The 23,817-nt window shown below is 44.4% G+C and overlaps 1 protein-coding gene across 1 annotated transcript in view; it reads right to left on the bottom strand.

The window, feature by feature from the left end:
• LOC121863750 (filaggrin-2-like) overlaps positions 1-5,928 on the bottom strand; it is a gene marked incomplete at its 3' end in the record, with an annotated part of 46,954 nt that extends 41,026 nt beyond the window's left edge. Inside the window, 1 exon segment of the mRNA XM_042362519.1 lies at positions 5,875-5,928.
• Between the last annotated feature and the right edge of the window lie 17,889 nt (positions 5,929-23,817).

Genomic DNA, 23,817 nt, shown 5'->3' with positions numbered 1-23,817 from the left:
AACGTCCTCCCCAGCAACACACACCATCAACGTCCTTCCCCAGCAACCACACCATCAACGTCCTTCCCCAACAACACACACCATCAACACGTCCTTCCCGAGCAACACAATAAACACGTCCTTCAGCAACACATATCAACGTCCTACAACAACACACACCATCAACACGTCCTTCCCCAGCAACACACACTATCAACGTCCTTCCCCAACACACACCATCAACGTCCTTCCCCAGCAACACACACCATCAACACGTCTTCCCCCAGCAACACACACCATCAACGTCTCCCCAGAACACACACATCAATCCTTCCCCAGCAACACACATCATCAACGTCCTTCCTCAGCAACACCACCAAACACGTCCTTCAGCAACACACACCATCAACAGTTCTTCCCAACACACACACCATCAACACGTCCTCCCAACAACACACACCATCAACCGTCCTTCCCAGTAGCACACCATCAACACGTCTCCCCAGCAACACACACCATCAACACGTCAGCAACACACACCATCAACACGTTTTCCTCAACCACACCATCAACACGTCCTTCCCAGCAACACACACATCAACACGTCTCCCAGCAACACACACCATCAACACGTCCTTCCCCAGCAACACACACCATCAACGTCATGCACGTCTTCCCACCAGCACACACCATCAACCGTCCTTCCCCAGCAACACACACCATCAACCTTCCTTCCCCAGCACACCATCAACACTCCTTCCCCAGCAACACACACCATCAACACGTTCTTCACCAGCAACACACACCATCAACACGTCCTTATGCAGCAACACACACCATCAACACGTCCTTCCCCAGCAACACACACCATCAACACGTCCTCCCCAGCAAACACCATCAACACGTTTCCACAACACACCATCCATGTCCTTCCCCAGCACCACACCACCATCACAGTCCTTCCCAGCAACACACACCATCAACACGTCCTTCCCCAGCAACACACACACCATCAACACGTCCTTCCCCGCAACACCCACCATCAACACGTCCTTCCCAGCAACACACCATCAACACGTCCTTCCCCAGCAACACACACCATCAACACGTCCTTCCCAGCAACACACACCATCAACACGTCCTTCCCCACACCATCAACACGTCCTTCCCCAGCAACACACCATCAACGTCCTTCCCAGCAACACACCATCAACACGTCCTTCCCCAGCAACACACACCATCAACACGTCCTTCCCCAACCACACGTCCTTCCCCAGCAACACACACCATCAACACGTCCTTCCCCAGCAACACACACCATCAACGTCTTCCCAGCAACACACACACCATCAACACGTCCTTCCACAACACACACCATCAACGTCCTTCCCGCAACACCTCAACGTCCTTCCCCAGCAACACACACATCAACACGTCCTCCCCAGCAACACACCATCAACACGTCCTTCCAGCAACACACCATCCGTCCTCCCCAGCAACACACACACACATCAACGTCCTTCCCCAGCAACACACCATCAACACGTCCCCCCAGCAACACACCATCAACACGTCCTTCCCCCAGCACATCAACACGCCCACACACCATCAACACGTCCTTCCCCAGCAACACACACACCATCAACGTCCTTCCCAGCAACACACACCAGCAACACACACCATCAACACGTCCTTCCCCAGCAAACACCATCAACGTCCTTCCAGCAACACACACCAACGTCTCAGCACACACCATCAACGTCCTTCCCCGCAACACACCATCAACACGTCCTTCCCCAGCAACACACACCATCAACACTTCTTCCCTAACACACACCATCAACGTCCTTCCCCAGAAACACACCATCAACGTCCTTCCCAGCAACACACACACCATCAACACTTTCTTCCCAAACGTCCTTCCCCAGAAAACACACACCATCCACGTCCTTCCCCAGAAACACCACACCATCAACGTCCTTCCCAGCAACACACACACACCATCAACACGTCCTTCCCAGCAACACACCATCAACACGTCCTTCCCCAGAAACACACACCATCAACACGTCCTTCCCAGCAACACACACACCATCAACACGTCCTTCCATCAACACACACACACCATCAACACGTCCTTCCCCAGCACACACACACCATCAACGTCCTTCCAGCAACACCACACATCAACACTCCATACCACACCATCAACACGTCCTTCCCCAGCAACACACACCATCAACACGTCCTTCCCCAGCAACACACCATCAACACGTCCTTCCCCAACAACACCATCAACACGTCCTTCCCCAGCAACACACCACCAACACGTCCTTCCCCAGCACACACACACCATCAACACGTCCTTCCCAGCAACACACACCATCAACACGTCCTTCCCAACAACACACACCATCAACACGTCCTTCCCCAGCAACACACACCATCAACACGTCCTTCCCCAGCAACACACATCAACGTCCTTCCCCAACACACATCATCACACTCTTCCCAACACACACCATCAACACGTCCTTCCCCAGCAACACACACCATCAACGTCGTTCCCCCCCATCCTTCCCCAGAAACACACACCATCAACATCCTTCCCCAAGCCACACACCATCAACACGTCCTTCCCGCACATCAACACGTCCTTCAGCAACACACACCATCAACACGTCCTTCCCCATCAACACCACCATCAACGTCCTTCCCCATCAACACACACCATCAACGTCCTTCCCAACAACACACACACCATCAACACGTCCTTCCCCAGCAACACACACCATCAACATGTCCTTCCCAGCAACACACACCATCAACACGTCCTTCCCAGCAACACACACCATCAACACGTCCTTCCAGCAACACACACACCATCAACGTCCTTCCCAGCAACACACACCATCAACACGTCCTTCCAACACACACACACACCATCAACGTTTTCCCAGCACCCCCCAACACACACCATCAACACGTCCTTCCCAGCAACCACACCATACAGTCCTCCAGCAACACACCATATCGTCCTTCCCCAGCAACACACACACACACCATCAACATGTCCTTCCCAGCAACACACACCATCAACACGTCCTTCACAACACACACCATCAACACGTTTCGCAACACACACCATCAACACGTCCTTCCCCACAACACACACCATCAACACGTCCTTCCCAGCAACACACACCATCAACACGTCCTTCCCAACAACACACAACATCAACACGTCCTTCCCAGCAACACACACCATCAACGTCCTTCCCCAGCAACACACACACCATCAACACGTCCTTCCCCAGCACACACACACCATCAACACGTCCTTCCCCAGCAACACACACCATCAACACGTCCTTCCCCAGCAACACACACCATCAACACATCCTTCCCCAGCAACACACCATCAACACGTCCTTCCCCAGCAACACACCACCCAACACGTCCTTCCCCAGCAACACACACCATCAACACGTCCTTCCCCAGCAACACACACCATCAACACGTCCTTCCCCAGCAACACACACCATCAACACGTCCTTCCCCAGCAACACACACACCATCAACACGTCCTTCCCCAGCAACACACACCATCAACACGTCCTTCAGCAACACACACCATCAACACGTCTTCCCCATCAACACACACACCATCAACACGTCCTTCCCACAACACACACCATCAACACGTCTCTACAACCACACACCATCAACACGTCCTTCCCCATCAACACACCATCAACACGTTCTTCCCCAGCAACACACACCATCAACACGTCCTTCCCCAGCAACACACACCATCAACACGTCCTTCCCCATCAACACACACACCATCAACATGTCCTCCCCCAGCAACACACCATCAACACGTCCTTCAGCAACACACACCATCAACACGTCCTTCCCCAGCAACACACCTCAACGTCATCCCAGCAACACACCATCAACACGTCCTTCCCCAGCAACACACCATCAACCGTCCTTCCCAGCAACACACACCATCAACGTCCTTCCCCAGCAACACACACCATCAACACGTCCTTCCCCAGCAACACACACACACCATCAACACGTCCTTCCCCAGCAACACACACCATCAACACGTCCCACACACACCATCAACACGTCTCAAACACCTAACTTCAGCAACACACCATCAACACGTCCTTCCCCAGCAACACACACCATCAACACGTCCTTCAGCAACACACACCATCAACGTCCTTCCCCAGCAACACACACACATCAACACTTTCTTCAGCAACACACACCATCAACACGTCCTTCCCCAGCAACACACACCATCAACAGTCCTTCCCAGCAACACACACCATATACGTCCTTCCCCAGCAACACACACACACACACCATCAACATGTCCTTCCCAGCAACACACACCATCAACACGTCCTTCAGCAACACACACCATCACTACGTCCTTCCCCAGCAACACACACCATCAACAGGTCTTGCAACCATCAACGTCCTTCCCCAGCACACACACACCATCAACACGTCCTTCCCCCAACACACACACACCATCAACACGTCCTTTCAGCAACACAGACACACCATCAACACGTCCTTCCCCAGCAACACACGCCCTCAACACCCCAGCAACCACACCATCAACCTCCTCCCCAGCACACACACCATCAACGTCCTTCCCCAGCAACACACACCATCAACACGTCCTTCCCATCAACACACACACCATCAACACGTCCTTCCCCAGCAACACACACACCATCAACACGTCCTTCCCAGCAACACAGACACCATCAACCGTCCTTCCCAGCACACCCTCAACGTCCTTCAGCAACACACCATCAACACTTTCTTCCTAGCAACACACACCATCAACACGTCCTTCCCACCAACACACACCATCAACCGTCCTTCCCCAGCACACACACCATCAACACGTCCTCCCAGCAACACACACCATCAACGTCCTTCCCAGAACCACAATCACATCCTTCCCCAGCAACACACCCTCAACACGTCCTTCCCCAACAACACACCATCAACACGTCCTTCCCAAACACACACCATCAACACGTCCTTCCCCACACACCATCACATTCCCCAGCAACACACACCATCAACCGTCCTTCCCCAGCAACACACACCATCAACACGTCCTTCATCAGCACACACCATCAACACGTTCTTCCCCAGCAACCCATCACGTCTTCAGCAACACACCATCAACACGTCCTTCACCAACACACACACCATCAACACGTCCTTCCCAGCAACACACACCATCAACATGCTTCCCCAGCAACACACACCATCAACACGTCCTTCCCCAGCAACACACACCACACACGTCCTTCCCAGCAACACACCATCAACACGTCCTTCCCCAGCAACACACCATCAACACGTCCTTCCCCAGCAACACACACCATCAACACGTCCTTCCCCAGCAACACACACCATCAACACGTCCTTCCTCAGGTACCTCTCGATACCAGTGTTCTCAGTCATACACACACTGCTTCCCCGCTCTCCCTTTAACAATAGGTTGTGTGATTTATGAACTTAAACACGGGGATAACACGACTTGGTCTAGTTTGTCACCTTCAACTGTAAATACTGAAGCGAAGTATAGTATAAACTTAAATTAACAACTATAAAGGTCTAGATCAAGTATTACCGACTCAACAGGTGTGGACACAGGTGTATGATTAAAGCACTTGAGAATTATTTAATCACACGTTACCTCAGATATATTTAGTATAGGGGACTAAAGGTGTGATCATTACAAGAAGAAGAAATACACAGAGATAATGTTTTAACTCAGTTAACTAAGGATCTTTTTGATCGTGTTAGCTCAGGAAAGGAGATGCTACCTGGTGCTGTAATACTAACCTTGTTCACTGTGTGTCCTGAGTGAATATAGGGACCCCAACACACCACTACAATCACTACGCCCACCACCACCACCACCACCCCGCCAACATCAACCCCTTCCCCGTCCATACCCCCGCCACAACAACCATTGGTAACCAATAATGCCCAGATAGAATAAAAGCAGAGGCATCCTCCTGCGCCTGCATATATCCCGACAGGTTACTCCCATCATGTCCCCCAGGAAGGAAAAGGCAAGAGAGCTGAGAAAACTATACTTTGCGCTTCCTGAAATAACTCCGCCTGGTGATATCATACTATGAGCACAACTCATATATTAAAATTACAGGTGTCAAAAATGAAGCCCTAAGATTCGTCACAGGTGAAAGATACCCTTCACCAGAACCACAGCCGATATACATAGAGACCTGAGAATGAAACCCATCAACCAGCAGCTGCACACCCTGGCCAGCAGTCTGTAAAATGATCAGAGCAAGACCTTCAAAGACTCCCACCAGATAACGACAACAACCATACATGGTTCCCAAAGTTACCATATCTCAAAAGTCCGTTACCACCCTGATCTACACGGCCTGGCAATAGACGACCTTCCTAGACCAGCATCCGCCAGTAGGGTTAAGGAAATATGAAATAAGGCCCTCAAAACACCCATATATGGGATAGGGTAGGCTATCTAGTACCTGTGTCGACAGACAATAACTAACTCATGACACAACCCTAACACACTATTAGCTTTGGCTAGGCGGTGAGCCCGCCCTCTCCTACCTCCTCCTAAATTTCTTCAATTTCCGAACTATAACTTCCTTCCACACCTCTAATCTTCTTTCACCCCTCCTTTCTCTACAAAAAAAAAAAAACATCCACCACTACCACAATTTTCTTTTGACGCCACACAACCTATACCTCTTAGGGTGTGTGTAGACCCCTGGTGGTTCTGTGGTGCGAGGGAGCCTACGTAGGAGTGTCGTGGTGAATGATGTAGGATGTTTGGGTGTACAGTGAAGGATTTTTCTGTCGACCTCTGTGGATCTCGGCCCATGTGGAGGTGGGAGGAGGGAGGGAATAGGAGGAGGGGAGTAGGGAGAAGGGACTAAACGAACTAAGGGAAGGAGGGAGAGAGGAAAGGGGACTTAGGTATGGAGGAGGTTAAGGAGGGAGGGAAGAGAGAGGGGGTTGTATGGAGAGATAGGGAGTAGGATAAGGAGCGAAATATGTGGATAGGAAGGGAAGTTGGGTGGAGGGAGAAGGTAGATGAGGAGAAGAGAGAGAAGAAAGGGAATGGGGTGATGGAGGGATTGTGAGGTAACAGAGAGAGAGAGAGAGAGAGAGAGACTAAAGGAAGGAAGGAGTAAGGGACGGAAAAAAAGGAGGGAGTAAGAGAAAGAAAAGGGGGAAGGGTTAACATAACTTTGAGTGGTTCCTCCCCCGAATTCTTCCTTCATCATCCTTTCCTCCACCACACCTCCTCCTCCACCACACCTCCTCCTCCACCACACTTCCTCCACCACACCTCCTCCTCCACCACACTTCCTCCTCCACCCCATTTCTTCTTCCTCCACCCCACATCCTCTTTCACCATACTTCTTTCTCTTCCTCCACTCCACCTCCTCTTCCTCCACCCTACCTCCTCTTCGACTACACCTCGCCCTCCACCCCATCTCCCCCTCCTGTTAACCTGAAGGAGTGCCGGCTCCCTCACCCATGGCTGTTGGTTCACGCCCAGATCACCTCTCAATTCATTAAGGCACAAGTGATTATCTAACTAGTACAGTACAACAGTTAAAGACAATATTTAGAAGAAGTTTTCAAATTTCTATAAAAGTTACAAATTTGGTAGAGCTTAGACCAGTTCCTTTCATCCTAGAGGACAGTTCATTAAAAAAAAACTCCAAGTACTGTATAGTAAATTTAGTGTACTGTTCATTCGGTACAAAATATATGATAAAAGATCCAATTAACTTTTTTACCTTATATTATGCAGAGTATTGTACTATGTATGTTAAAGGTAAATCGACCTTTTTGTTCCACTGGATTACTCGTTCCAGCATTACCTATACTTTCCTCTGAAATATAAGCAGATTATAAACTAAACCTCCATTATCTTTATCATTAACCTAACTGTTAACCATTCTTTTTCATCGACGACTAGGACGAGGGTTGGGTTCCAAATTAACAGTAAAGGTACTTGGCAGGACAAACTATACTGTACGTTACTGGTGAAGTTACTGCCTGCTCGCTCCCCACACACAGCGCCTCCTCTACACTACTGAGTCTTCATAGCAGGATCTTACATGGATATTACGATAACGCGGTAATTAACAAGTAACACAAACTAACACCAAGTAACAGAGTAACACCAAAAACACTGACACAGCTTATTTTTTTCCCTCAGAGATATAGGATTATCTTTATCAAATAGGACCTACTCCAGTGACCCATCTGTCTTTACACAGACATCCTTACCATGCGTCAAGGAATGTGGTTCAGTATCATTCTAACATCTAGCGCTGATGGGGTGAAGATAAACATGTATTAACCCACAGCGTCAACACAACTCACATGCCCAGGGTTTATAATCACTTACATATATAAACGTCAAAATATACTAATTAATAACTATCCATTCTGTACCATGACTGGGGAAACTAACTCATTATATTAACTAGGAAATATATTTTTTTTCTCGATAAACTAAAACCGTAAATGCATAATAGTGTCGAGGGTTCAGATGTTAACGCCTTTTAAGGAGGATTACTGTCAGGAGGAACACTTTCGCTTTCACCAAGGATATGGAACAAGATAATGGGTATTTGTAACAATAAAGATGTCTGTTTACAAGTATTTACACTGATAATCGGCATGAAGACAGTACAGAACAACATAAACTTCATTATGTAGGTATGGAAGTGCCGGACTGCCGATGAGAACAAATGTCGGGAGTGTAGACACTAGATGTGAAGCGTGGGTGGGGTCTTGTATATCAACATGACACAGGTAGTAAATAGGTGTCTTCTCATAAAAAAAGGGCAAGTATCCTCCTAACAGGCACAGGTACTTGATAATAGACCCGGGAGTAACAGCTCAGAGGCTAGGGCTGACAGTGTCCCAGCTGGCATGCTGACATACAAGGCTAGGAGTGCAGCTGTTACACCAACGTGACTATGAATAAAAAGCTGCAACAATACAGTACATTGTTTCACTAACTTAGTACTGTAGTAACGGTCAACATGCTATTAAATTTACACAATTCATACGCACTAAGTTGTGCATACAAAGTAATTAACAAACATTACACAAAGCACACCTTAAAACACAAATAACATCATAGGAACCATAAACCACTAACTCACAGGTAGCAGATGACCAACTGGGTCAGAGGAAGGGAGCCAAGTGATCACTGACCAAGTAAGTGACCAGCCAACGGTTACACCCCGCACTATGACTCGGTTCAAACTACCCATGAGCAACACCTGCTTCAGATACAGGGAACAAACCCAACACTGAACAACACAGTTCCAACAATCATTGGACTGGAATATAAATCCCCTACAAATATAATAATACTGATGTCACTGTATACGTTACTATCTACGTTATTGGTGACGTTACTATCTACGTTAATGGAGCCGTCGTACCAACAGCCCCACTAACACACCAATAAGTGGATGAAGCAAACTAAACTAAACTAAACTTGAGCTTTTCGTATCTCACTCTACTCAGTTGATCCCTCATTTCTCTGTCCTCTCCCTCGCCCCCTCCTCTCCCTCACCCCCTTCCTCTCCTTAACTATCCTTCCTCCCCATCTCCCTCGCCCCCTCCTCTCCCTCGTCCCATCCTCTCCCTCATCCCCTCTCTCCCTCCCTCGCCTCCTCTCTCTCCCTCGCCCCCTCCTCTCCCTCGTCCCATCCTCTCCCTCGCCCCCTCCTCCCCTTAGCCCTCCTTCTGAGGACTCGACGGTCATGTTGTGTGTATCATTGCTGCTTATATCGGTAATAATCTTCCGCTACTGAGTCAAACTATTATTCACTAAGCTGATAGCCGAGAATAACTGCGGTAATTACTCCCCATAAGATCATAGGAATGAAGGAAACGGCAGTACACCTATTGCAATACCCATGCGAAGCAGCCCTGATTATATTCAATCCTTATCACTCATATATTTGTCCAACCTGTATCTGAAGCTTCCCGGTGAGTACAAGTTAATGATGGTGCTTGCCAACTTATTCCACTCATCCACAACTCCATCACCAACCCAATGTTTACTCATTTTCCTCCTAAATCTAAATTTGTCTTGTTTAAAACCATTGCGAAGTGTCCGCTCCTGGTTTGATAATCTAAGAACCTTAATTATATCACCTTTATTTAACCTAAACTTCTGTTTATACACTTCGATTATATCGTCCTCACTAGAGAATCCAAATTTAGTTTTTCTAATGTTCGAGATTAACTTCTATATTCGTGTTAGGTAATCGATATTCATCCTATAGTACGGTAACCAAAACGAAACAACAAACCACAAGTATGTTCTCACAGACGCGAGATATAGTTGTATGATAACCTCTCTTCTGTTATTAACACTCCTGGCTATAAACCCTGGCAGTGTACAGGACTTAGGGAGCCTTGATTCGAATGTAAACTCATTGCTGACTTTGTTTTGGGTTCCTACTTACTATTATCCCTAAATCTCTCAAAATCGGATTTCTCTGTGTTGTACGTTGTTCAGCTGACAGTTTATTCTTGTGACCAGCCTTACAGCTTTACATTTTTTCATATTAAATTGTACGTCATTTTTCACCCCATACTTAAAAGTTTGCGTTGATCTTCATGTAATTTTTTGGAGTCCTCGTCAGATTTAATTACACGCCCTATTTTAGTGTTGTCAGTAAATTCACTTATGTTGCTGTCAACGCCTACGTCTAAGCCGCTAATATATATGTAATAAATAGCAAAGGCTTGAGTACTGACAACAGATTTGTGGTACACGAATGCCCTCTGGTAAACCCATGAACCCAAGCTATGAATCACTATCAACTTGCGTTTACTTTTCCGATGTGATTTTTAAATGAATTAGCAACGATTCAGTCTAGTAATTTTCCCACAACTGACGATACACTGACTGAGCGGTAGTTAGAGGACAGTGAACTATCTCTCTCTTTTAACATCGGTATTACAGTCAATATCCTCCAAGATTTTGTTACAGTACAACACCCAATTTTAATGACATATTAAACAAGTTAGCCAAATGCATACTAAGTTCTTCCTTACATTTCTTTAATACTTTGGCATATCTCTCAAGAACATAAGAATAGAGGAAACTGGAGCGGGCCTATTGGTCCATATTGGGCAGTCCCATTTACACCCAACTACAATCGCTCATATATCCGTCCAACCTGGCGACTTATTAGGCTTTAGTTAATCCATTTCCTCACTAACGTCGTTACTAGTCACTACTAACGCGCTTCGCTTATTTTCCTCATTATTTCTAAAGATAGTTGCTACCTCGTGTATCATTTTTAAGTTTTCTGTCGTCAAAACTAATTGAATTATATATTTTCAAATTGGTGATTATTTTTCCGTTTATACGTTATCTGGCCTGAAACTGATTGTATTGGTCCAGTCTTGTCACGGATTTTAGTCTGACCCAATGGAAAATCTAGAGTTTGTCTCCGCTTCTGTAACCACTTTAACTTCATAATCCCTGTTTGCTTTACTTATATCTTCCTTTACACTTCTGGATAATTCAGTGAAATAATCTTGATGGTAAACGTCTTTAGGTAATTACTCGTCCATTTGGGGTCATTGGTCTTAACTTAGTGTACGGTATACAGTATTCAGTGTTTATGTTAGGCCTCGCCATTTCCTCTTATATGTCGCGAAAGCAACACATCTACAATATACCTAAAGCTGGGAATGTTTTACAGATGACGTAGCTACTTCACTCCTGAGCAGTTGTTTCAGGTTTATAAGGGATTCATTCGTCCTAACTTGGAGTACTGCTCTCATATCTGGGATGGCTCTTCTGTCCAACTTCTTATTAACTCTCCTCCTTTTGTCAATGATCTCTCTTCCACTTCTCTTCACCGCAATGCCGAGTCACTCTCTCTCTTTTACAGGTACTGTACTTGACGGGCAGTGTTCAGTAGATTTATAGTAGTTCCTTCTTTCCTCACACAGCCAAACTGTGGAATGCTTTTTTTTGTGTGTGTGTTTCCATCCTTTACAATCTGTCTCGCTTTAAAAAGTTGGTATTTCGTCATCTTCGTGGTGTAGATTACAAAAAATTTTCACTGTAATTTTATTTTACCCTTACCCCGGCCCCGTGTCAGGGTGGGATATTCCCCATAAAAAATAAACAGCTCATTATCTAAATTATTATGGTTTTTCACAACATTATGTCGGGATCAGGTCACCTGATAATGCTGGATCTTCCTCTGCAGTCATATATCGTGACGTCGTGTTATTTATATTTACACCTAAACACGGGTCACCCTCTTTCAGCTGCCCTTTAAAACCGCCCGCATACAGTATAGTAGTTTACTCGACGGAAATCCAGGACTTTCATGGAATTTTTCCTGTGACAGAAATTTAGAGCTATTCTAAATCTTAATTCCTTGTGATCACTGTTAGCTAGTTCACTCCCTGTGTCGACAGTACTAATGAGGTTTTCTCTGTTTAACAGAACTAAATTTAGTATTTTATTCCCCAAATGAATTCAGCTATATGTTGATTGAGGAAACTCTTAATCTGTTTCTCGGAAATCCTCCAATTCAAAGTTTTCCAATAAGTTAGTCCAAACTATTTATTATAGTTTGTGTCTCCTACTATACACACGTCACTATATCTCGATGCTCTAATTATGTCTTCCAAATAAATAATGCCCGTCAGCCCCATCATGATTTGGTGGTCTAAATATTACTCCTAAAAAAAAATTCCCACCTTCGTTTATGCCACTCACACTGTTTCTATGTTAAATTCAGTTTAATCCATTTTTGATGCCACACTTCACACTATCCCTGACAAAGGCTGCCACACCTCCCTCCCTGCGAGTGAGTGCACTGACCTCTACACCACGTATCACAGATTATGGGATATATTACATCTTCCAATGACCACCAGCATAACACAATAAACTACGATTTAAATATCACACACACACACCGGCTCCTACTACCACCTGAGATCCCGAGCCCGAGAATTGCTGTTCGGCACCACAACCGCATCCAGCCCATACGAGCACGAACTGATCGCTATAAGAACAGCCCAGTCCCAACCCTTTGTAAAAATTATCAATAACTTGTAACAAACCAGTGTATTCACTCCCAGTAAATCCTACTTTTTGCGCTGTCACTATGTTGAAATGCCCTGTAGTTTCAGCTTTTCCCCACCTAGTTAGTATATATCTTATTTGTATCACTTATGTTATTTGTATATTATTTGTAAATCGAAACCCATTCCCCCAATTATGTAACTGTATATTTTCAGCCTTCTGGCAGCTATGCTCTTTCAATAAACCGTAAATTATTATTATTATTATTATTATTGCACACACACACACACACACACACACACACACACACACACACACACACACACACACACACACACACACACACACACACACTACTACTTTGCTGTTATTCGGAATCGAGTATGACGACATCCAGCTATGATACAATGATATGAGTTATTAAGAATGTCACCTACGTTGGTGAGTTCTAAAGTGACTAAAGAGGCTGGTACGGGACCGGCAGGGTCGATCACAGATGTTGCACATGTGGGAGGCTACATCTAGTGGGGGAGGGGGGGGGCAGCGTCTTTCCTCGTTATGCAGTCGGGCTAACTCGAAAGTATTGACACCTTATGGGTGCTCCTCCAACCGTTACGGTGTGGAGTGATCGTCTCCGGTGAGGGGGTCGATTTGGCACATTTTCAGGTTTGTCTTAAGCCTATCCTTAAACCTTTTCAGTTACCCGCCGGCGTTACGTTTACTATTCGTTAGGTGACTGTAAACTTGCTGCTTTGGCAATCTACTGGCGTCCATGTAGGTAACATGGCCAGTCCAGCGTAGTTGTTCATGGATAATGGTAGCCTCTAAGCTGCTACAGTTGGTGTCAGCAAGATTGCGGCATTTCTCTTGTCTTCCCAGTGAACTCGGAGGATGGAACATAGACTACGTTGGTGAAAGTTTTCAAGTGCCTTTAGGGGCCTCCTGTATGTGACCCATGTCTCCGTGCTACATAGCAGGGTGGGGAGGACCACTGCTCAATATACGTGTAACTTTGCAGATAATTTCAGCTCCCTACAGCTGAAGACACGGTTTCGGAATCTGTCAAAGGCTTGAGATGCACATTTGATCCGATGCACACACACACACACACACACACACACACACACACACACACACACACACACAGTTAGTAACAAGTGTGACCTATTCAGAGTGAGTGAAGCAGCAGTTATCTTTGTAGTACAACAACAACGATAATGTCTAGGAGATTAACCAGTGCACACGACACCACACGACACACACACACTTAATGCAAAAGTTGCCGCCAACACATCTACCACATCCTAATTTAAAGAGTTGCAGAACCCAGTGTCAAGAAATAATCCAAGAAGACCGGACAACTCGCCAACTGCACTGGCTAACCATTACCTTGAAAAACGATCCGAATATCTATTAACATCCGGATTCCTAATTATTGCTGGGTAGACAGAGGCAAATAGCGTAAACAAGCTTGCCCATAGTTTCACCCTGCCCGGGATAGAATTCGGGTAGACTGACTTGAGACTAGCGTGTTGACCTCACACACACACACTAATACTACTACTACTACTACTACTACTACTACTTTGTTGTCACTAGGAATCGAGTATGCCGATCATCCAGCTATGAAACAATGATATGAGTTATTAAGGATGTGACCTACGTTGGTGAGTTCTGAGGTGACTAAAGAGGCCGGTACGGGACCGGCAGGGTCGATCACAGATGTTGCACATGTGGGAGGCTACATCGAGTGCGGGAGGGGCGGCGGCAGTGTCTTTTCGGCGTTGGCGCTTGCCTGCCTCGGTATGCAGTCGGGCTAAGTCGAAAGTATTGACTTCTTCTCGTGTGGTGATCCTCCAAGCGTTACGGTGTGGAGTGATCGTCTCCCAGGTGTGGGGGTCGATTTGGCACTTTTCGGGTTTGTCTTAAGACTATCCTTATACCTTTTCAGTTGCCCACCGGCGTTACTTTTACTATTCGTTAGGTGACTGTAAAGTAGCTGCTTTGGCAGTCTATCGTCCATGCGGATAACATGGCCAGTCCACCTTAGTTGTTCATGGATAATGGTAGCCTCGATGCATCTACAGTGTCAGCAAGAATACTGGCATCTCTCTCTCTCTCTCTCACACACACACAGGTACCGTTCATTCACTAAGGTCAGTGAACAAGCCTTAAGTAAGGTTACATCACTCCAGACCTGTACAGTACCGTACAGTAGAAAGAGACAAACAGATGAATGATGCAGGCCGTGTGGAGGAGGGCAGTGGCTCACGTAAGAGAGGTAAATAACGAACACCAACACAGCGACTCTTAACATTTTGCATCTTACGTCCCACACTAACCATTCTGTTGGTCTGGTCTGGTCCACTATGATAAAAACTAAATCACACTGTTTTCCAAGAAGTGTATTTTTATGTTTACATGTATTACAATATGATATATATTCTTAGGGCAATGTTATGGTCACCTGAAGATTAGCCCTCCAGTATATTTTACCTGAAGATAAACCATCCGAACACAAGCTGGGTGGGAGGGGGGGGTGAAGGTTCCAAGTGTTCCCTGAAGAAGGCAGTGATGGGTAGGGAAACACCGGGTAACACTGAAGTCCATTTATTAACGGATAGGAGAAATACAAGTGGTGACTAGCGTGTGCCATGCACGGCCCACAGTCAGACTGAGACTGCCTTGCCATATGGCAGCCTCGGGGCAATGTTGCTACATAACACGTGCAGTGTTGCCACGTAATTACATATATAAATGCTACTCGGCACAGTAGCTTAGATACATAACCTACAGGGGGGTGGTAGATTATGTTATGTTACGTTAGCGTTAGGTTAAGTTAAGCTACGTTAGCTTTACGTGTCTTGTAATAACGACTTAACAGAGCGAGGAAACACCTCTTTCTCGGAATTTTTAATAATAATTTTCAAACTTCGCGACCCACTGGTTGGTTGATAAACACTGCGTCTTCAGTACCGTGTCAGAAATTGTGTCCAACTCAAGGAATTCTGGGACGTGAATGTATTAGGCCTTTTTTGCGTGATTAACCCACCCTGGCACAGGTCACCGACCCACATCGGAGCCTAGGAGGCGAACAAATAAACAAATTTAACCAAAAATTAATACAGAAATTGAAAAATTAAACAAATCAAGAGTGAGAAGCGATTATATATGTTGTGTTGTCAATAGTAAAAGAAACAATTGAGACCCTGCAATTGTGTGTAAATGAGGCAGAAAGTCAGATCAGCAACCTGGGACTTGGTCACAATTTTTGTGATGCCATATGGCAGCAGGATCTACCACTAGACAACACATTATGCTTCCAATATCTTCCCAGGCGGTAGTACCTCCCTGTTTGATAGCTGCCTTCTACCTACTACCTCTCTAGTCACTAGTATGTTGGATGTTATATAATGGCGTTGAAGCACAGATACTCAAGTAGTTTAAAACATTTCCATTAAGACTGTGCTGTAGTTTATGTGTTGTTGTGTAAAACTGGAATGTCAGACGTGGTTTATGGGGCAGTTCAAGAGGTTTATCAATATGTTGGCTAATCTCGTTTGGTTCTATTATACCAATATCTACCCATTCATTCAACACAACCTGACAAGTAATTTGTGAGGAGACTGGTCAAATGGTCCCCAGCCTAAGAACCACCAGTCCTTAGAAGAACCAATCATCACGGATATGGTTAGGACCCAGTGGCACTAGGCCACTAGGGTCTATCAGGTGTGGAGTCCATTTGATATGTAGCGGTGAGCAACAGTGTGTGATGAACCGTGAATACTGTAGACTCCTGCAGGTGTGACTGCGGGTGCCATTAGAAGAATCTAGTTCATCCATTATAATCCACCTTTAATCCCCATCTGGCCAAGATATGTCTTCCCAATATGGTCGGCTAGCCAAAGTCACCCCAAGAACCAAAGTAATGACCTCAGACAAATAAAGTGACTTGAATATTAAGAAATTACAGTATCTTGATTCTGTTATCTTTCGACAGAGATATAATGGTCTGACTCTGGTGATTTTTTTTACGACCAGAGGTCATACAGTTTATCTGAATTCGTCCACGATTTTGTGATAAACTTTTGTAGTTATACGAAAAAAATATAAGCATCGAGCAGTGTTGACAAACACAGATGGCGGGACGCAAGAACGGTTAGATGGACAAGCCGTCTCCTACATCTCTTCGCTTAGTCACAGGCGGGAAAATACACTAACCTTCCAAAATCCGCACTAATACTGAAATTGAATCTACGGAAAGTTGGTCCGCAAAATTAAATATATCAGGAACAGGGTGTGGGAGGTGAGAACACAGCGAGTTTAACACTAAACACATAGTATTGTATTCCCAAACAAGACAGTGAGACAGTGACCGATCATTCACATGCAGTTCTTAAATTATATAAATTAAAGATTTTCTTGAAACTTAAAAGGAACATTTGGTCCTGGTAAGATCTGGGATCATGTCCATAACGAGCAAGATCCGACAAAAACTGGTTCTTTGGGTCTCCTTTTATCCCTTGAACTGTCCATATACTTCACATCTATCTGCAGGGATTTCCTCGAGTACAGAACCAGACGACCCACGCCCTTCGAACTGATTTAGGCGTTCGGGTTATCAAATTTAATTTTAATTTATCATTTCACCACTTATCACCTTGCTAGCCATTCGGGCGGTCGGTTTTATTCTGTATTAAGTAATTTACTGCTCAGTGTAAGAACAGGAGGAAACCAAATTACTAGAAGGAACTTGAAATGTTTTGTAGGATCTCACTGGACAACACTCTTCTCACACCTGTCCCGATTCAGGACTCAAAATCAGGACTAGTACTATAATTTGACATACGCTCGTTACCGCTGCCATACCATGTGTTCGAACTCTGGCAATCACTTACACGCAGCGCCCTCTCATATCTATATGGCTAGTCTCGTATCCCACTTTGTGCAGAGATAACTCCACTTCACGGTACAGTCACCTAAAACACACAAACACACACACACACACACACACTCATTTAGTTAAACTTTTCTTCTACTGTATACTCGACCAGATTCATATCAAAACAACACTACGTAATTACCATTGACTACCAACACCCTCAACCATTGATGACTACCAACACCCTCAACCAATGATGACTACCAACATCCTCAACCATTGATGACTACCAACACCCTCAACCAATGATGACTACCAACACCCTCAACCATTGATGACTACCAACGCCCTCAACCAATGATGACTACCAACACCCTCAACCATTGATGACTACCAACACTCTCAACCATAGATAACTACCAACACCCTCAACCATAGATAACTACCAACACCCTCAACCATTGATAACTACCAACACCCTCAACCATAGATAACTACCAACACCCTCAACCAATGTTGACTACCAACACCCTCAACCAATGTTGACTACCAACACTCTCAACCATTGATGCCTACCATCACCCTCAACCAATGATGACTACCAACACCCTCAACCATTGATGACTACCAACACCCTCAACCATTGACGCCTACCATCACCCTCAACCATTGATGACTACCAACACCCTCAACCATAGATGACTACCAACACCCTCAACCAATGATGACTACCAACATCCTCAACCATTGATGACTACCAACACCCTCAACCATTGACGCCTACCATCACCCTCAACCATTGATGACTACCAACACCCTCAACCATAGATGACTACCAACACCCTCAACCATTATTATCAACAGTTTGCACATTCACATACTGTAGTTCCACCACTTGTACACATATACATAGAGCATATGAGTAAATTATTTAATTGTATAATATGTGGTATTCATTATGCTTATTAGTAGTTAATTTGTATATCGACATATAAATCAAATGTATTAACACTAAGAAAGTAGCAACTGTAAAATGTAAATTATACAAAAATGTTTTTTTTTTTTTTACGGGGATTAGCCCACCCGGGCACAGGTCACTGACCCACATCGGGGCCTGAGGGGACGAAAATGTAGTAGTAATAATACTAATAAAGAACCATAAAGAAATACAAAAGTGAAAAAAAAATCAAAAGTGAGAAAAAATGTATGGATGCTGTGTTGTCAATAGTAAGAGAAACAATTGAGACCCTGCAATTGTGTGTAAATGAGGCAGAAAGTCAGATGAGCAACCTGGGACTTGGTCACAATTTTCGTGATGCCATATGGCAGCAGGGTCTATCATTAGACACCACATTATGCTTCCAATATCTTCCCAGGCGATAGTATCTCCCTGTTTGGTAGCTGCCTACTACCTACTACCTACAAAATTACACCCATAATTTAAGAAAATGCCATAACATTGTACTTGAGTTAATCAATTTGTGACACAAAATAAAAGTACTTCACTTTCAAAATTAATGCCAACTGTCGTAGAATATATTCTTACATGTATAAATCCTTTACCTTTTTTAGAAAGGAATAAACCGAAGTATTTATTTTAATTCTTATCAAAAACACATCAAGCATTAATAGGAATACTGTAGTAACCGCACCAAAACGAATAAGATAATATCAATGGAAATCCTTAAGAATATTTTGTCATCATCTCTATTCTCTCTTTTTTTAATATTCTAAAATGGATTAGGGCGTGGTCAGATGACAGGAAACAGCGAGTAAGCATTAACGGAACTAAATCCGGTTGGGGCAACGTTACTAGTGGAGTACCCCAAGGCTCGGTACTTGGAACATTACTCTTTATTATATACATAAACCACATAGATATAGACGAAGACAGCAACATAAGTAAATTTGCTGACGACGATAAGATAGGGCTTGTAATTAAATCTGACGAGGACTCCGCAAAACAACAGGGAGGTCTAAAAAAATCGCATGGTTTGAAAAAATGGCAGATGAAATTTAATGTGGACAAATGTAGAGTACTTAGTCTAGGAGATGTAAACAGAAAAAACAAATATCAGATGAACAACGTTCTTATAGAGAAATCCGACTGTGAGAAAGACTTAAGAGTAATGGTAACTAGGAATTTTAAACCAAGACAACAATGTGTATTTGCTCGAAACAGGGCTAACAAAGTACTTGGGTTCATACAAAGGAGTGTTAGTTACAAGACTAGCAAGGTTATCCTAAAACTATATCTTGCGCTTGTGAGACCTCACTTGGATTACACGGTTCAGTTCTGGTCACCTTACTACAGAATGGATATAGAATCCCTAGAAAGCATTTACAGGAGAATGACAAGCAGTGGCGTAGCTAGAGTGTGTGCCGCCCGGGGCGGCCCTTGAGTTTGCCGCCCCCCCTCAACAGGTTACAGGTTGTGTGTGTGGCGGGGGGCGCATAGCAAGGGTGTAGCTCATGACGTGGCCGTGATGATGTGGGTCAGGTGTTAGGTCAGACACGACAAGGATTAACTTGCCGCCGATACAAAGGGATGGATTAACGTCTCCAGTAGCTGCAGATATGGGTGATGAGCAGACCCAAAAGTGCCGTCCGGGCGGTCTGCCCTCCTAGCTACGTTAGTGATGACAAGACTAATCCCGGGCATTAGAAACCTCGCGTACAGAGACAGATTAAAGCATCTTAATTTGCACTCCCTCGAGAGAGGTAGAGTGAGGGGCGAATGGTCCAGGTGTATAAATGGAAGTCAGGGTTAAACAAAGATGATATAACAACGGTACTCAAACTATCCAACCAAGAGCGAACTCGTAGCAATGGTTTTAAATTAGACAAATTTAGATTTAGTCGCGAAATAGGTAAACGCTGGTGAGGAAATCGAGTAGTGGATGAGTGGAACAAGTTACCTAACTTCATAATTAACTCGAACATGCTGGATAACTTCAAATATAAGTCGGACGGATATATGAGCGATAGGGGTTGGGCATAAACGGGGCTGCCTAGTATGGGCCAATAGGCACACCCGCTGCAGTTTCCTCCATTCTTATGTTCTTATGAAGATAATGGGGAGTGATGGTGGTGGTATTAATGGGGAGGGAGCTAATACTCAGGTAAACATGGATATGAAGTGTTGTCTTAGATGAATTGACTAACTAAACACTTAAATGTACAGTGCGTCACTTAAGAGTTTTAAGAGATTCCCATAAAGGCAACTGGGGATTTAACCTGGCCTAACCTAACCTATCCTAACCTTACTAAATATAGCTTTATCTAACATATCTTAACCTTACCATACATAGCCTAGCCTAACCTAACCTTACCAAACCTAATCGTGTAAGCTAGATGGCAAAAATAATAGACGATCGCCCAGATGGGAATCGTCCATGTGGGATGAAACCTTACACTAAATTTATGGTTCACACACACACACACACACACACACACACTATGATAACGGTCAGGTGAGAGGTCATTTCCACGTGAGCAAGTCCCCGCCTCGCTATTCACACCCATAGAACGGTGTCGTGTGCAGACCTGTTCGGACTCCTACAGACATTTCCATACGTCATTTAAAATTTTCAAAGCTGGCACGATTTTTTAAATAATTTCAGGGGTCATTTTAAGTTTCAAATGTGGTACAGTTACGGAAATGTGTTCCTACGCCCCCTGTGGTAACCCGTGTCTCCAAACGGCCAACCTATATTACCTATAGCAAACCTGTCCACCAAGCACGTCCGTTGTTACATGACCAATTAAATCTGACGAGGACTCAGCAAAACTACAGGAAGATCTAAAAAAAAATTTCGAATGGTCTGAAAAATGGCAGATGAAATTCAATGTGGACAAATATAAAGTACTTAGTCTAGGAGATGTAAACAGAGAAACTAGATACCTGACGAACAACGATATTATAGAGAAATCCGACTGTGAAAAAGATTTAGGAGTAATGATAAGCCAAGTAAATAATGTGTATTTCCTCGAAACAAGGCTAATAAAGTACTTGGGTTCATTCAAAGTAGTGTTAGTTACAAGACTAGCGAGGTCACCCTAAAACTATATCTTGCGCTTGTGAGATCTCACTTGGATTACGCAGTTCAATTCTGGTCACCGTATTAGAGAATGGAAATAGAATCCCTAGAAAGAATTCAGAGGAGAATGACAAGACTAATCCCGGGCATTAAGAACCTTGAGTACAGAGACAGGTTAAAGCATCTTAATTTGCACTCCCTCGAGAGACGTAGAGTGAGGGGCGATATGATAAAGGTGTATAAATGAAAGTCAGGGCTCAACAAAAGGGACATTACAAAGGTACTCAAACTATCCAACCAGGAGCGAACTCGTAACAATACTACTACTGTAACGTTGCCGGTTGGAGGTGTGGGGTTATGAGATATTGGTTCACACTCAGGATGGGATGGAGAAAGGAAACTCACAATGTGCTCTCTGTATACATATTGTATTGGCTGTACAATGCAGCTTGGTGGCTGGTGCTGGGAGGAGGCAGCGTTGGTTACAAGCGTGGGTAGGGAGAGCTGGTTGGTGAGGGTGCTCAGAGGAGGTGTTGCTTGCTGTGGCTGTAGCTAGAAGAAGGGCAGGTCACGGCCAGGTGAGGTCTTATATAGCGGGGGAAGGCGTGGCTTGATTGTAGACCTCCGCTTTGTTCCGGGGGCGCTGGTTACCTGACCTTGACCACGAGGGATTCGCGGGGGTCGGCTAGTCAGCGACCACGGCGTTTGTAAGGGAGGAATCCACTACAGAGGCACGGGTGACAGGAGGCGTAGAAACACATTTCCGAAATTGTAGTAAGTTGTTGTTTTAACCTATAATATGTAAAGAATTTTAAAATATCAACCGTCAATCTGTGAAATTAGGTGACCTGAACGATGTATAGAAATTCATCTGAGCTGGAAAGACTTTTGCATCGGGGTCACACAAGTGATTTTTGGTTATACGGGTATAGACACAATATCAACGTTTCTTGTACACAAACAAGCTTCTAAACAGTATAGTAACACTCGTAAACCTCTGATAAGACCCTATAAATACTTGTGGATTTAACATTTTTATCGCCTGTCAGTTTACTAGCCGGTCAAGTGGCCGAACAGGAACGAACAAATTTGCACACTGCCTGCTGGATTTGCTGTAATATGTGAACTTATTTATTACCGATTTGACCATTACACTGATAAAAATATATATCCAAACCTCTAGAGGTAAATGCAAAACAATCATGGAAAACTTCAAATATAGGCGATAGGGGTTGGGCAAAAACGGGACTGCCTACTATAGGCCAATAGGCCCGCTGCAGTTCCCCCATTCTTATGTTAATATGAGTATGAGGCGACATAAATAAAACAGATCTAAATAAAATAAAATGACTCGGTACCGGTGTGTACTTATTTAAGGGTTATGATGAAACTTTTTATGGGCTAAATAATAATAATAATAATAATAATAATAATAATAATAATAATAATAATAATAATAATATTACTATTAGTAATCTGCATGATGCGCACCCATAAAATTTAAGACCCTGAAGTTAGTCTCCTGGTTAAAATTATAATATCAGATCATGTCCGTTATAATGCATCACCTGAAGATCGCTCCAGCTTATTAATTTTCACCTGACGATTAAATACTCTGCTTTGGGTAGGTTAGGTTAGATTAGGTAGTTAATCTTATGATGAAATAAGCTTGAAACCTCCGTAAAAAATTTCACTTCAGCTCATGGAAGACCATTGAATTTGTTCCTACCAAGATTCAAGGAAATCCGCAATCT

This window comes from Homarus americanus, unplaced genomic scaffold (assembly GCF_018991925.1).
Source record: "Homarus americanus isolate GMGI-L3 unplaced genomic scaffold, GMGI_Hamer_2.0 scaffold48354, whole genome shotgun sequence".
NCBI lineage: Eukaryota > Metazoa > Arthropoda > Malacostraca > Decapoda > Nephropidae > Homarus > Homarus americanus.
Note: the sequence above shows the minus strand (reverse complement) of the source record. Positions and strands in the feature narration are given on the sequence as shown.